This window comes from Cupressus sempervirens, chromosome 3, assembly GCF_028749045.1.
Source record: "Cupressus sempervirens isolate cs-2001-9-10 chromosome 3, ASM2874904v1, whole genome shotgun sequence".
Taxonomy (NCBI): Eukaryota; Viridiplantae; Streptophyta; class Pinopsida; order Cupressales; family Cupressaceae; genus Cupressus; species Cupressus sempervirens.
This window is the reverse complement of record NC_143120.1, coordinates 585,812,944-585,826,828: the sequence shown is the minus strand read 5'-3', so window position 1 is coordinate 585,826,828 and position 13,885 is coordinate 585,812,944. Positions and strand designations below refer to the sequence as shown.

General features: G+C 40.0%; 2 pseudogenes; both read right to left on the bottom strand.

Moving 5' to 3' along the window:
• Positions 1-4,443: 4,443 nt before the first annotated feature.
• Positions 4,444-4,562, bottom strand: LOC149567794 (5S ribosomal RNA; annotated as a pseudogene).
• Positions 4,563-5,828: 1,266 nt separating this feature from the next.
• On the bottom strand, positions 5,829-5,947 carry LOC149567793 (5S ribosomal RNA; annotated as a pseudogene).
• Between the last annotated feature and the right edge of the window lie 7,938 nt (positions 5,948-13,885).

Here is a 13,885-nt window from a genome sequence, read left to right as displayed (position 1 = left end):
TATGGCCCTCGAAAGTTCTCAGATCAATTTTCCAATCTTGTAAGCTCTTATTTTCCTCATCACTAGAATCGATTGTCCCATTGACCATTTCATCCTTATGAAGATTAATTTGTTGAGGTACATAAGTTTTACAACACCTTTAGTGCCTAGAATGTGCCTTATCTAGCACTAACTTATCGATCGCTCAAAATGAGCATGAGTTGGGTTACGTGATGAAAGGGGCATGGCAGATTAAAAATGGGCTTTGAGGAGCACGGGAGAACCGCAAATATAACAATCACTCAACAAGATTCTCAAAAAAGTAAAAGAAGGGCGCAACACCGAAACTTCTCGGGAGGTCACCCATCCCAGTACTACTATGGCCAAAGCATGCTTAATAATGGAGTTATGATGGGATCTTGTGCACTAACGCTGGTATGATCCCACTCAACATCAAACTCTCACACACTTGTGTTAGCCCATGCATCATAATGCAACCTTGTATAGGATGCACCTTATCAAGCACCTAGAATGCATGGGAGAGTAAAAAACACTCCGACACTGAGAATGCACCTTATCCACCACTCAAAAGGTGCCAATAGGAAGAGAGGAATGGGTATCCCTCCAAACAAATCCTCCTAATGAAGCCATGTGGATAGTTTGAAGGAGAATGGAGATGCGGGTTAGATGTTATGGCCCTTAGAAGTTCTTGGATCAATTTCACAATCTTGTAAGCTCTTATTTTCCTCATCAAAATAATCAGTTGTCCAATCGACCGTTTCATCCTTATGGAGATTACTTTGTTGAGGAACATAAGTTTTACAATGCCTTTAGTGTCTAGAATGCACCTTATCTAGCACTAACTTATTGAGTGCTCACAATGAATGTGAGTCAGGGTGCACAATGAGAGGGGGATGGGAGATTGAAAATGGGCTTTGAGGAGCATGAGAGCCATGAAAATATAACAATGACGCAACCAGATGCTCAAAATAGTAAAAGAAGGGTGCAACACTGGGACTTCCTAGGAGGTCACCCATTCCAGTACTACTCTAGCACATGCGCGATTAACTACGGAGTTTTGATGGGATCCAGTGCACTAACTTTGGTATGATGACACCCGACATCAAAATCTCACACCCTCATGTTAGCCCATGCATCATAATGCAACCTTGTATAGGAAATTCCTTATTGAGCACTCATAGCGCACATTATCATTGACCCAGAATGCACAGGCGAGTAAAAAACACTCTGCCATTAAGAACACACCTTATCCAGCACTAAGAAGGTGCCAATAGGAAGAAAGGAATGGGTATCTCTCCAAAAATCTCCTCCCAATGAAGCCACGTGGATAGCTTGAAGAAGAATGGAGATGCAGGTCAAACATTATGGCCCTCGAAAGTTCTTGGATCAATTTCCCAATCTTGTAAGCTCTAATTTTCCTCATCACAAGAATCTGTTGTCCCATCGATCGTTTCATCCTTATGGAAATTATTTTGTTGAGTAACATAAACTTTAGAGTGCCTTTAGTGCCTAGAATGCACCTTATGTAGCACTAACTTATTGAGCACTCACAATGAACATGAGTCGGGCTATGCGATGAGAGGGGGATGGGAGATTGAAAACGGGCTTTGAGGAGCAGGGGAGCAGCACAAATATAACAGTGACACAATCAGATGCTCAAAAAAGTAAAAGAAGGGTGTAACATCGGGATATCTCGAGAGGTCACCCATCTGAGTACTACTCTGGCCCAAGTGCACATAATTGCGGAGTTCTGATGGGATCCGATGCACGAATGCTGGTATGTTCACACCTGACATTAAACTCTCACACCCTCGTGTTAGCCCATGCATTTTAATGAACCCTTGTATAGGCCGCACCTTATCAAGCACTTGGAGCTCACCTTATTCTACTCCTAGAATGCACGAGAGAGTAAAAAACACTCTGACACTCAGAATGCACCTTATCCGGCACTCAAAAGGAGCCAATAGAAAGAAAGGCATGAGTATCTCTCCAAACAAATCCTCCCAATGAAGCCACATGAATAGTTTGAAGAAGAACGGAGATGCGGGTCAAACGTTATGGCCCTCAAAAGTTCTTGGATCAATTTCCCAATCTTCTAAGCTCTTACTTTCCTCATCACAAGAATCGATTATGCCATCAACCATTTCATCCTTATGGAGATTACTTTGTTGAGGAACATAAGTCTTACCATGCCTTTCGTGCCTAGAATTTGCCTTATCTAGCACTAATTTATAGAGCACTCACAGTGAACGTGAGTCGGGGTACATGATGAGAGGGGGATGGGAGATTGAAAAAGTTCTTTGAGGAGCATAGGAGCAGCGCAAATATATCAATGACACAACCAGATGGTCAAAAAAGTAAAAGAAGGGTGCAACACTGAGACTTCTTGGGAGGTCACCCATCGTAGTACTACTATGGCCTAGGTGTGCTTAACTGCAGAGTTTTGATGGGATCCTGTGCACTAACGCTAGTATGATCGCACCTGACATCAAGCTCTAACATGCTCATGTTAGCCCATGCATCAGAATGCAACCTTGTATAGGATGCGCCTTATGCAGCACTTAGAGCACACTTTATTGAGCACCCAAAATGCATGGGAATGTAAAAAACACTTCGACAATGAGAACACACCTTATGTAAAACTTAGAAGGCACCAATAGGAAGAGAGGCACGGGTATTTGTCTGAACAACTCCTCCCAATGAAGCCACGTGGATAGTTTGAAGAATAATAGAGATGCGGGTCAAACGTTATGGCCCTCGAAAGTTCTTGGATCAATTTCCCAATCTTTTAAGCTCTTATTTTCCTCATCACAAGAATCAGTTGTCCCATCGACCATTTCATCCTTATGGAGATTACTTTGTTGAGGAACATAAGTTTTACAATGCCTTTAGTGCCTAGAATGTGCCTTATCTAGCACAAACTTATTGAGCGCTCACAGTGAACGTGAGTTGGGGTATGTGATGAGAGTGGGATGGGAGATTACAAATGGGCTTTTAGGAGGATGAGAATAGCCCAAATATAACAATGACACAACCAGATGGTCAAAAAAGTAAAAGGAGGGTTCAACACCCTAAATTTCTGGGAGGTCACCCATCCCAGTACTACTCCGGCCCAAGTGCACTCAACTGGGGAGTTCTAATGGGATCCAGTGCACTAAAGACGGTATGATCGCACTCAAAATCAAACACTCACACCCTCGTGTTAGCCCATGATCATAATGCAAGCTTGTATTGGACATGCCTTATTGAGTACTCTGAGTGTAGCTTATCGAGCAGCCATAATGCACGGGAGAGTAAAAAACACTTTGACACTGAGAACACACCTTATCTGGCACTTGGAAGGAACCAATAGGAAGAATGACATGGGTATCTCTACAAACAACTACTCCCAACAAAGCCACGTCAATAGTTTGAAGAAGAGCGGACGTGCGGGTTAAATGTTATGGCCCTCAGAAGTTCCCAGATCAATTTCCTGATCTTGTAAGCTGTTATTTTCCTCATCACAAGAATTGGTTGTCCCATCAATCATTTGATCCTTATTGACATTACTTTGTTGAGGAACATAAGTTTTATAGTGCCTTTAGTGCCTAGAAAGTGCCTTATCTAACTCTAACTTATCAAGCACTCAGAATGAACGTGAGTCGTGGTACGTGAGGAGAGGGGGATGGGCATTTCAAAATGAGCTTTGAGGAACATGGGAGCAGCATAAATATAACAATGTCACAACCGGATGCTCAAAAAAGTTAAAGAAGCGTGCGACACTGGGATTTCTTGAGAGGTCACCCATCGAAGTACTCCTTCGGCTCAAGCTCACTTAACTATGGAGTTCTGATGGGATCCAGTGCACTAACGCTGGTATGATCACACCAGAATGCAAACTCCTACACCCTCATGTTAGCCCATGCATCATAATGCAACCTTTTCTAGGACGCGCCTTATTGAGTATTCAGAGCGCACCTTATCGAGCACACAGAATGCACAGGAGAGTAAAAAACACATCGACACTCAGAACGTACCTTATCCGACACTCGAAAGGTGTCAATAGGAAGAGAGGCATGGGTATCTCTCCAAACAACTTCTCCCAATGAAGCCACGTGGATAGTTTGAAGAAGAACAAAGATGCGGGTCAAACATTATGGCCCTCGAAAGTTCTTGGATGAATTTCCCAATCTTGTAAGCTCTTGTTTTCATCATCACAAGAATCGGTTGTCCCATCGACCATTTCATACTTATGCAGATTACTTTGTCGAAGAACATAAGTTTTACAGTGCCTTTAGTGCCTAGAATGCGCCTTATCTAGCAGTAACTTATTGAGCACTCATAATGAATGTGAGTTAGGGTACGTGATGAGAGGGGGATTGGAAATTGAAAATGGGCTTTGAGGAGCATGGAAGCAGCACAATTATAACAATGGCACAACCAGATGCTGAAAAAAGTAAAAGAAGGGTGCAACACCGAGAATTCTTGGGAGGTCACCCATCCTAGTTCTACTTTGGCCCAAGAACACTTAACTACAGAGTTCTGATGGGATCTGATGCAGTAACACTGGTATGATTGCACCCGACATCGAACTCCCACACCGTCATGTTAGCCCATGCATTATAATGCAACCTTGTCTGGGATGCAGCTTATGGAGCACTCAGAGTACACCTTATCAAGCACCCAGAATGCATGGGAGAGTAAAAAAAATTCCGACACTGAGAACGCACCTTATCCAACACTCAAAAGGTGCCAATAGGAATAAACAAATGGGTATCTCTCCAAACAACTCCTCCCAGTGAAGCCACGTGGATAGTTTGAAGAAGAGAGGATATGCAGGTCAAATGTTATGGCCCTAAGAAGTTCTTGGATCAATTTCACAATCTTGTAAGCTCTTATTTTCCTGATCACAAGAATTAGTTCTCCCATCAACCATTTCATCCTTATGGATATTACTTTTTTGAGGAACATAAGTTTTGCAGCGCTTTTAGTGCCTAGAATGCGCCTTATCTAGCACTAACTTATTGAGCACTTACAATGAACTTGACTCGAGGTATGTGACAAGAGGGGGATGGGAGATTGAAAATGAGCTTTGAGGAGCACAGGAGTAGTGCAAATATAACAATGACACAATTGGATGCTCAGAAAAGTTAAAGAAGGGTGCAACACTGGGACTTTCCAGGAGGTCACCTATCCCAGTACTACTCCTGCCCAAGCGTGCTTAATTTAGAGTTATGATGGGATTCAATGCACTAACGCTGGTATGATTGCACTTGACATTGAACTCTCACACCATCATGTTAGCCCATGCATCATAATGAAACCTTGTTTAGGACGCACCTTATCGATAACTCAAAGCACACCTTATCGAGCACCCAGAATGTACAGTAGAGTAAAAAACACTTCGACATTGAGAACAAACATTATTTGGCATTTGGAAGGTGCCAATAGGAAGAGAGGCACAAGTATCTCTTCAAACAACTCCTCCTAATGAAACCTCATGGATAGTTTGAAGAAGAACGAAGATGCGGGTCAAACGTTATGGCCCTCGGAAGTTCTTGGATAAATTTCCCAATCTTGTAAGCTCTTATTTTCCTCATCAAAAGAATCAGTTGTCCCATCGACCATTTTATCCTTATGGAGATTACTTTGTTGAGGAACATAAGTTTTACAATGCCTTTAGTGCCTAGAATGTGCCTTATCTAGCACTAATTTTTTGAGCAATCACAATGAACGTGAGTCAGGGTATGTGACAAGAGGGGGATGGTAGATTTAAAATTTGCTTTGAGGAGCATGGGAGTAGCGTAGATATAAAAATGACACAACCAAATGCTCATAAAAGTAAAAGAATGGTGCAACACTGGGACTTCCCAGGAGGTCACCCATCCTAGTACTACTCCGGTCCAAGTGCGCTTAACTACGAAGTTCTGATGGGATTTGGTAAACTAATGCTAGTATGATCACACCCAACATTGAACTCTCACACCCTCGTGTTAGCCCATGCATCATAATGCAACCTTGTCTAGGATTTGCCTTATCGAGCACTCAGAGTGCACCTTATCGAGTACCCAAAATGCATGGGAGAGTAAAAAATAATTCAACACTGAGAACACACCTTATTCGGCACTCAAAAGGTGCCAGTAGGAAGAAAGGCATGGGTATCTCTCTAAACAACTCCTCCCAATGAAGCCACGTGCATAGTTTGAAGAAGAACAGAGATGCGGGTGAAACGTTATGGTCCTTTGAAGTTCTTGGATCAATTTCCCAATCTTGTAAGCTCTTATTTTTCTCATCACAAGAATTGGTTGTCCCATTGACCATTTCATCCTTATGGAGATTACTTTGTTGAGGAACATAAGTTTTACATCTCCTTTAGTGCCTAGAATGTGCCTTATCTAGCACTAACTTATCGAGCTCTCACAATGAGCATGAGTTTGGGTACGTGATTAGAGTGGGATGGAAGATTGAAAATGGGCTTTAAGGAGCATGGGAGCAGTGTAAATATAACAATGACACAACCAAATGCTCAAAAAAGTAAAAGAAGGGTGAAACACCGGGACTTGCCGAGAGGTCACCCATCCCAGCACTACTCCGGCCCAAGCGCGCTTAACTGTACAGTTCTGATGGGATTGGTTCACTAAAAATGGTATTATTGCACCTGACATCAAACTCTCACACCCTTGTGTTAGCCCATGTATCATAGTAGAACCTTGTCTAGGATGTGCCTTATCGAGCACTCGAAGCACACCTTATCGAGCACCCAGAATGCACGGGAGAGTAAAAAACACTTCGACATTGAGAACGCACCTTATCCAACACTCAAAAGGTGCCAATAGGAAGAAAGGCATGGGTTTCTCTCCAAAAAAATCCTCCCAATGAAGCCACGTGGATAGTTTGAAGGAGAACAGAGATGCGGGTCAAAGGTACGTGCTTGATAGAGACACCCATCCATCGAAAGCTTGAGTACACTGTTAGCATGCATCCCTTATCCATCAAGGACATATCTACGTCATCGTAGGTTACACCCAAGGAGCTTACCATTCTTTGTTTTCCTTTCTTCTTGGTGTTAGCCTCGTCCTATCAAAAGTTTTAACTTATTTGGTTATTTGTGAATGCTTTGTTAGTATTAGCATTCCTTTTGGATACACTAAATTAGGTGATACATTTTGGCACCTCTAGTGGGACGAACCTACAACCACAATGTGAAAATTTTTAATTGAAAAAAAAAAATCTCACCTTGTCTTTTCCTTGAATTTTCTTTAATATTTAAATATTTAACCTCAATAAAAAATTATTATTATTATTTTTTCTTCAGGCACCACCAAATCACCACGCATGACCCTCCACAGCCTCAACAACATCCCCCAGTGTCTATTCCTATTGTAATTCTTGGCCTCCACCCACTACCATGGCTTGTACTTCCTTCTCTCTGTGGTCTCTTTGCTCTTCCTCCTCCACGACTACTCTATTTTTCCTCCACCGCAACCACTGCCGTGTGTTCTTCCTCTTCCACCACTTGTCCATGGTTCCCTCTTCTCAACTCCTCCCACATCCTCCTCTGCTCCACTTCTACTCCTCCTTGCTCCATCTACCACTTCTCCCAATCCCTGCACCTATCTGTACTACTCATCTCTGTCGCTACAAACCTTCCTCTACCACTCACAACCAACCCTCCAAATACGACCATCGAGATTATTTCCTAGCAACCGACCAAAATATTTTTTTCTCAATAGATAATTTGTTTTTGGAGGTGACAACCATATGGCCATCAAATTTATGCTCATAGGTTGCTGACATCAGCACTACATCAACAACCTTCTACATGCCCTTTCTAAGCCTTAATAAGCAACATTCAATGTTTTGCTCATAACTTGAGCATCCAAATTCTATTTTTTGAAAATGAAATATTGTCAAAAAGCTGGTTCTGAGCACATCATGATGGTGTTGATTTCATCAAATTTTGATGCTTTTTAAATACTTATTTTCACTATCAAATATTGAACTTTGTTTTAAACATTTTCATTGCAGTGTTATTTCACTTTTTATTATACAATTTTGATACCCTAACTTGTGGTTTTGTAGGGATATTTTCTAACTCATGCATTGCAGGTTGAAGAGTTCTAGGAAATTGCTAACCATGTTTCTTGTAGTTTTTTCGTAATATTTTAAATAAACTTGAATGTTTAAAAACTTGTCTTTGAATGCATGTTGCTAAAATCAATCTTGAATGCCATGGACTAAAATCTAACGATTTCATTGGAATGCATGATAAATAAACTCTTGAATGCCTCAAGGGATTTGAAATCTTTCATTGGAATGCATGATTGACATACTCTTGAATGCTAAAGGTTAAAAAGAATGAATGCAATAAAAATTTGATTTTGGGTATTAAGTAACATTGCAAATCAACACACTTCAACTTTGGTGCTTAAAATGAACTTCGTTCAATCTTGAATACTCTAAAGTGAAAATGTTCTTATTCCCTCCTTTTTAAAGCTTTCATGTGCAATTTACTTTTTGCTGGCAATGTTGTCAAGTTGAAAAGAACCTTTGAATGCTAATCAAATGTGTGTCAATTCATAAAATAGTGCATCTCAAAGCTTCAGAAATAGAATGAATCAAGTGCCTTGCGTGTATTGAGATTGTGCCTTTTAGGACATCTTTGACTTCTCTATTTCTTGCAAAGTAGAATCATTTAATTATGTGACACATGTACCCAAGTTGTTAGCAAGACCATTTGCAACAACTTAGGAATGATTCTATCAAGTTCATCCACCTCTGGGAAGTGCATCCCCTTTAGTGAGAAGCTCAAACCGATAAATAACCTAGCTAGTATATAAATGAGGGGAAAGGTAAACTTTCTCACTCTATCACCCAAGTTTGGACAGTATGTTTCTGGGGGTAGGTTGAGGTGGGAAAAATTTCCCATGATTTTAGTATGTTTGAAATAGATCCTTAAGTGGATCACATACGTAACAATTGTTTGACGAGACTCCACAGACCTAATTACGAACCAACTTAGTAACTACCCTTTAATCCGTGGTATGTTATTTGCGGTGCAAGGAAAACAACATCTCTCAAGATTACTCACCATCGTGCTCCCCTAGTAGAGGCATAAGGCTACTTGGGTTTCATCTCCAAGGGCCATTGTTCCCACATAAGGGGGACTTCTATTTTCCATGCCTTGAAGATTATTTGATGTGTATCATTTGTTGATCAACTCTTGTATCGACTCACCTCTTCAATTAGAGGGACATATTGCACTAGAATCAAGAGACATCAATTTGTGGGCTATTGAATAGCATATTGCAACCAAAATTTAACCTTAGGGATAAAGAGTTGTTTGAATTGTCTTATTTGTGCAAAAGACTTGTGAATTTTTTTTGTAAAAACTTACATAGTTTCTATGGTTACTATCAAATCCTTTTGCTAAAGAGATCATTTGTTTATCTTTCTCAAAGTTGCTTTATCCTTTGAGAAACTATTTTCTCATAATCCATCACATCAGAAAAGATCTTATCCTCGTTATCCCAAAAATAGTTGTTAGCAAGTCCCTTCACAACAACTTTAGTTTCATTGGTTCAACTTTACCATTTTCAAAACTATCCTTGTTATCTCAAAAATAATCATTAACAAAGTCCACTTGTAAATGAACTTTTCTCTCCTTGGTCCAAAGTTATCTTTTTCAAAATACCCTTGTTACATACCTTACTTGATCGAAAACTTTCTTTGTAAACAAAAACATTCATTTTCAAACAAACAGGTCATCTTTACCTTGTTCAAAGGATTGTTAGCAAGTTTAGTCACAACAATCCTAAGCCTAGTTTGCCCCACTTTACTACTTACATCCCAAAAATACCCCAAGAAGACCATTTTACCCAAGAAAACCACTTTGCCCCTTTTACATAAACACATTATTTTCTTCAAACCTAGTTACTCCTTAATTGATTTATGTTTTCAACCCAAGATTAAAAGGAATACTTAGCATAGTCACTACCTCTAAAATAATTCACAATTTTGATCAAATCTCATAGACTTATCTCATGTCAGGCCAAACCAAGACCAAGTTCAAAGAGGCTAAACTTCCACAAATACCAGTTTACAAAGAAATAGAAGCAGAACACAAGAATTATATCCCCAACCCAAGGATCACTAGACTAGACCAAATTGAGAAAGATGGTAAAGATGTTGCACTACAAATTAAGTGAGACCACAAAATTTAGGACCCAACTCTCTGATGAGGTTCTTTTTTTTCTTTTTTTTCACACACACTTATGCACTTATCTCCTCGTAGGCTTAGTCTTTCATATAGCTCCTCGTCCCATCTGCACATTGGGTAGAATCATCTCCTCCCTTTTTTGTCATCAACCTTAGGTTTTCAGACATCCTCCAAATCAAGCATCATTAAACCCTAGTGTCCTCCATTATTTACTCATCACTTAGAGCATTTAGCATCCCTACATTAAAATATGCATTTCCCTAAAAAAAAAACTCTCCATCCATCTCACTATCATATTTATCCTTAAACTAAACATTATTTAGGATAAACTATCATTTGTATCCCACATAACCTTGAGCAAAAGGTTGGGCTATACAATTGATCCCCATTTGTCTTCCAAAAGTTCACAAGGCCACCTTAATGTTTGGTATCACCATCACATTTTCAAAAAATCACACTTAAAGGAAACATAATCTCCCTCACTTAGTACCACATCATTTAGGCTTCCTAGATATCACTAAGAACATTTCCACACACTCTCATTTGCATCTTAGGAAATCCCTCCACCCTTGTCACACACTAGATGAATCATCTCTTCACATTCACTTATCATCATCTTTTTGCATTTCATCCTTAGGAAATTAATCATTTCATGCCACCTACCACACATTTTAGTAAGAATAAACAAAAAGAGAAGGACATGGATCCTACTCTTAGTAGTAGCACAACTAGGGTTTAGCCATACCCCATAGTTTCCATGACACCAGCAGATCCACCACCACAAACTCTTGAAGAAATAGGTTCTTCAATAAATATTGATGCTTTCATGAACCAACCTGAACACACAACCACTATTAATGCCACCATAGATTGGAATAGGGATACCATCATGGAAAACTTCTTAAGAGACAATGTTGGCATCTTTAACTTTGGATGACTACCACCCACCAACATTACATATCCTACACATCCTCTATTTGGATGGCAACCACCAGCCATAGGGTCATCTATTTCTCATGATCCTTTCTTTTCACCAAAAAACATGTACCAACAACACAAGTAGAACCAATAGGCCCAAATATCCCCTCAACGCAGGTCATTGCTCCCATTCCACAAAACACTCAGCCCATCCTCAATCAACCCTTAGTTCATACCACATCCAAACTAACCATAAGTGTATCATCTACATCTACTTCCACCACCTATATCCCTACTTCACAATACACTCCTTTTTCACTTGGTAACATTGTATTTTCCCTTCCATCTCAAAACACATCCAATCCATTTACTAGTACCATAACATCCAACCTACATCCAAATACACTACAAGAATGCCTCTATTAGGGCCAAACACTTTATCTTCCATCCCACCCAACATCACTATCAATCCATTTGTCACTATTCAAAGTACTTCAACCTTATTTTCTTTAGGACTTGGAGTTTTGGTATGGCACGAGGACCTGCCACTGGTCTCCCCTTTAGCACTACATTCATGCCCATACCTCAATCACATTCATCCCTCCCTCCCCAACTTTATTCATTCTCACCCATTACCAACTATTTTTCTATGCCACCCTTAGGCAATAGAAAAATCACCACTCCATTGCAATACCCAGTTGTAAACACTCTTCCTCAAATTAATTACCTGGCACTTGTTAATACTTAGTTGCTTTCTCAAGCAGGAGCACAACCCACATCTTTTGGGCAAAGTATACACTCCCAAAGCATGGCCTAGGTGTTACCTACATTACCATAGTCATCACACAAGAAGTATACCCAAGCATCCCCACAATATTATCTAGTAGGGCAACAACCTCATACCTATGTTCCCCAACAACAATCTACCCAACAAATGCAATAGTATGCCCAAACTACATTCCAACAACCCATAACATCCATCCCAACAATAGTGCAACCTATTTTTCAGGCACCACCATATGGTAGTCAAGGTTTCCCATATCAACCTTCAACATCTGCTATATATCCTACACTGGGGGTATTGGACCAGGGGCACTCATTTCCCTGCATGTAAACTCTAAATGGGAAGAGATGAAAAATGCTCTCAACGCCCTCAAGGATGGGATAGACTCAAAACATTTCAAATTCGAGAATGATTTTCCATATCCCTTTGAAAAACCCATCATGATGACACCTTTTCCTAAACATTTTGAGATCCCCAAGTTTGATAAATTTAGAGGGAAAAGTGACCTATTTACACATGTCAAGGAATTCTATATGCAGTTCCAAGAAGGGGCCTATAATGATGTGTTCCTCATGTGACTTTTTCTAAAAATCTTAGGGGGCCCTACCCTTGAATGGTTCTGTCATATACCCTAGGGTACCACTAATACCTTTGCTAATATTTCTAAGGCAAGTTTGTGGCTCAATATGCTTATCTAGTTGAGACTGAGTTATTTATAGTGCATACCAAGCAAAAGGGAGGAAAAATCCTTGCATAATACTTACAACATTGGTAAACCCTAACAACTAGGATCTCATGCACCATCCTCAAACATCGCCTTGTTAAAATGTTCATTAACAATGTACATCCTAGTCTTGCCCATCACATGGTTATGAACTATTTACAAACATATAAAAAATTAAAGAAAAAGGGATAGGACTTGAGCAAGGGCTTATTAAGGATGGTGTCATCAAAATTTACAAGGAAAGCACCTAAGACCAAGGTCCAAGCAATGAAAAACCATGGTATTGGAATACAAATAAGAACATAGTTATTGATGGCATCACCGACACTTGACAAGTTCATATTTTTCAGGACAACTTCTAACATTTCCACCACATTTTGTTAACAACAACCTTAACAACAATAACCACCTATCTATCGATAGCCACCTATGCAGAACAATCAACACAATGTCCAAATACCTAGCCATCTAAATTAGACTAATGCTATCACACTTTTGGTTGGACCTAAACCACATGTTCAGAGATAAACTCATGTATACACCCTATTGGGGGAGCCCCTTGATGCAATCTTTGAAAAACTAGCCAAGGATAATGTTATTCGGCATCCACATACACAACCCTTGGAACCAAATCAGTCTGGGGCATTCTAGTATAAGAATAACGAGTTTTGAAAATTCCATCATGTCAAAGGACATACCACCCTCAAATGCATGCAACTCAAGGACTATGTCCAAGACCTTATTGATCAGAAAGAGATCATAGTGGGGGCACCAACCTCACCAAATGCAAGATTATTGATATACCAAAATGCTTTTCCTCCCCATAACAAAAACATAGGTAAAGCACTTGTCAACAAACCCAACAATGCTCAAAACAAACAAGGAGATAACCGAGATAAGTCTCAAAACTACACCTCAACATACTTATACTATGGGAACCTTATCAGATGTATCTCACAAGTTGAGCCCTCTATCAATGTTATAAATATCAAAGGCCCAAACACCCAATATGTAGTTACTACTTGATGAGCTCGACTCAATATAGCTGGCCCATCTGTATCTACACCATCAAGACCACCTCCATCAAGATCACCTTCATCAGGATCACCCCCATTAGGACCATAGTATAAATTAACCTTGGAACACCTTGGAAATATTCCATCCCATATTTCCATTCTAGATCTCTTATGAATAAGCCCACTTTATCAAGAGATCCTTGATAGTACTCTCCATGAGTCATGCATTCCCACTGACATAAATG